Here is a 3,563-nt window from a genome sequence, read left to right as displayed (position 1 = left end):
TCCACAATGCATTCCCTTAGGCCCAAAATATGGTGAAGTGTCATGTAGTCGACCTTCACATGACACCACTAAAAGAATGGCAACATACATATCATCAAAATATCAAACACATATCAAGTTCACATGATTAGTTGCAACATGATTTCTCCTGTGACCTCAAGAATGAAAGTAACTACTCAGAAATGATAAACATGCTCAAGATCAAATAGGTATTAAATAGCATAATGGATCTGAACATATAATCTTCCACCAAATAAACCATATAGTAATCAACTCCAAGATGTAATCAACACTACTAGTCACCCACAAGCACCAATCTATAGTTTTGATACAAAGATTGAATACAAGAGATGAAGTAGGGTTTGAGAGGAGTTGGTTCTATGAAGATGTTGATGAACATAGCCCTCCCCAAGATGGGATAGTTGTTGGTGATGATGATGATGATGATTTCCCCCTCCGGGAGGGAAGTTCCCCCGGCGGAATCGCTTCGCCGGAGGGCAAAAGTGCTCCTTCCCATGTTCCGCCTCGAGGCGGTGGCGCTTCGTCCCGAATGTCCTCCTCTGATTTTTTCTAGGTCTATATTACATATAAACCAGAAGATGGGCACCGAAGGTGGGCCGAGGAGGGCAGCACCCACCAAGGCGCGCCTGGGCCTCCTAGCGTGCCCAGGTGGGTTGTGCCCACCTGGTGACCCTTATCTGGTACTTATTTGCTCAATATTTATTAAATATTCCATAAAAATTCCCCGGGAAGTTTTAGCTCATTTGGAGTTGTGCAGAATACGTTGCTTGAAGTAGCTTTTCCTGGTCCAGATTTCCAGCTGCCGGAATTCTCCTCCTTGGTGCATACCTTGCATATTATGAGGGAAAAGGCATTAGAATTACTCCAAAAAGCATTATTATACAATAAAACAACATAAATAGCAGTAGGAAAACATGATGCAAATGGGCGTATCAGGACCCTCGACCCCTCGGCAACGCTTCTAGGGTTTGGGGTGGCCTCGACGCTTCTAGTGTTTGGTCGTGTGAGAGGGGGTTTATCGACGTGCCCCCTCATGTTGAAGAGTTACCAGAGTTCTCTCATGAATGTCCGACGTCCGGACCGCCTCTCTCATGAATGTCAAACAAGGTATTTAACAAAATGGTGCCATTCTGGATGTGTAGAAAATGGTCCATATTTTTCCCGATCTCATCTACCCTTCTATATGTCATGTTGTCTAGTGTCAAAGGATTCAAGAAAACCATGGCTTCATGATTAGCCATAAGTAACCGGGGCATGATGGTACGAATCTCTCCAAAGTTATTTTGGAACGGAGTCCCAGATAGGATAATTCGCTTTTTGTTACGAAGTTCAGCAAGAGCCTTCCGAATATCGATATTTGGAAGGCCTTTGCTGAACTTCATAGCAAAAAGCGAATTATCCTATCCGGGACTCCGTTCCAAAATAACATTAGAGAGCCTCGTACCGTCATGCCCCGGTTACTTCCGGCTAATGATGAAGCCATGGATTTCTTCAATACTTTGACACAAGACAACCTGACATATAGACCGTTACGTAGATCAGATCAGAAAAAAATATGGATCAACTTGTGCACATCCATAATGGGTAGCTTCATCATCACTGTCACCATGTTGTCGTGCTGAAGGAACTCTCCCTCGGCCTTAGCTGGATCTAGAGTTAGAGGGACGTCACCGAGCTGAACGTGTGCAGATCGCGGAGGTGCCGTGCATTCGGTACTTGATCGGTTGGATCGCAAAGACGTTCGACTACATCAACCATGTTACATAACGCTTCCGCTTTCGGTCTACGAGGGTAGGTGGACACACTCTCCCCTCGTTGATATGCATCATCTAGATAGATCTTGCATGATCGTAGGATTTTTTTTTTGAAATTACTGCGTTCCCCAACACACCCTCCTTGCGGGCGACGTCTAGATCCGTCTCATTGCTCGGCAAATTCCAAATCTGCCTCCCTTGACGGCAACTTCCAGATCCGCCTCTCTAGTCAGCAACTTCCAGATCCGCCTCCCTCGCCATGCAGAGGTGACTCCCTTCCCGTACATACCCTCATTCTTCTCTTCCCTACCCAATCTAGTTTTCGTGTCAAATAATTAACATGTGTTGCGGAGTTGCAAATAAACTTATTTCATATTTAGTTCTGAATTTGTGACTTTGGGCATCTTATGTCCGCGCAAAGAACTTCTATATGTCAAAGAAATTTCTACGTTGGCTGCAATTTGTTTTCAAATCTGTGTACAATGGTACATTTTTGCCTTTTTAGTTAAGAATTTCATTTTGTACTTAAACGATGCTGATTGAGACATTGATTAAGCTTGTAGTACTTGCGATAAATTCGCTATGTTGTCTATTCAAGTTCCTAGCATAATAATGCTCCGCTGGATTTAATCTACTTTCTGATAGTGAGAAATATTACGAACATGGTACTAGATCTTGCACATCCTTGAAGAAGAACATGTTCAAAATTATATTACAAACAATTTCTGAACTCTACAATGCTCTAGTGATTCCCGACTCTGATCTAGTTTTTGATTGGGATGATGTTAGACTCTCATTTCATAACCGCAGTTAATAGCACTTTATTGAGCATGGTGGGTCCATTTTGAAATATTTTTGTTACAATCCAATTATGGATGCAACTAGAACAAGGGTTATGCATCATATATGTAATACTTTGTTTACCAATGACCCAATCAACATTTTTTTATTAAACCTTACCGACCCTACAGTTTTTGCTTTTGCAGGTGCACAATCTCTCAACACTTTCGAGATTATGAGAAGCGAGATCAGGGACTGCATAGTGGAGGATCTTGAACACTTCCCAAGGTTACATTCCTGGATTTATGCAGCTACACCAAGATTGGCGCCCGTGCTCTAGAGGCATTTGGCAAGAAATGCAAAACCCTCGTCAGACTTTGGCAAGTACTGCACCCTATAGATGTCGCTGGGAAGGTGTGCCAGAATGACGAGGCCCATGCTACTGCTAGCAAAATGACAAAGCTCTGCCACCTCAAGATAGGAAACATGATCATTAAGAATAGAGTTGTTGTCAAGATCGCCTCCGAGTGCCATGACCTCAAGTTCTTAGATGTGCGTTGTTGTTGGGACGTCCATGATAAGCTCTTGCAAGAGAAATATCTTGGGATAAAAACACTCGGCCCCCATGTGGAGACTGCTATGAGAATAGCGTCAGTGAGGAGTGCACTGATTACTCAGATGATGACTACTTTTACTCATGAAACTTTTCTACAAGGCCGCAGGCCTGACGGTTTGTTGCAATTTTCTACAAGAAATATTGGCATTTGGTGGGTCCAAAGACAAACTCGAGGCAGATAACTGAGGGGGTGCAAAGACACCATAGTAGACTTAATTCCAAAGATGATTGCTAAAACTTTCATGTTGCAAACTAATGCCTGCAGCAACTATTATGGGAGCCCAAAGCAGTAAGTTTCTGCCGATGATCCGATTTAATTATGGTAATTTTGTACCTTCACACATTATATGCCTTCAAGTGGGTTGTATTAAAGAACCAACGTGCAAAGTGAA

The 3,563-nt window shown here is 42.9% G+C and overlaps 1 pseudogene; it reads left to right on the top strand.

Moving 5' to 3' along the window:
* The first annotated feature begins 599 nt into the window (after nt 1-599).
* Nucleotides 600-3,256, top strand: LOC119280159 (annotated as a pseudogene).
* The last annotated feature ends 307 nt before the right edge of the window (nt 3,257-3,563 follow it).

The sequence above is a fragment of the Triticum dicoccoides genome, chromosome 3B, assembly GCF_002162155.2.
Source record: "Triticum dicoccoides isolate Atlit2015 ecotype Zavitan chromosome 3B, WEW_v2.0, whole genome shotgun sequence".
NCBI lineage: Eukaryota > Viridiplantae > Streptophyta > Magnoliopsida > Poales > Poaceae > Triticum > Triticum dicoccoides.
The sequence above is the reverse complement of the archived record's forward strand: the minus strand, read 5'-3'. Positions and strand labels throughout refer to the sequence as shown.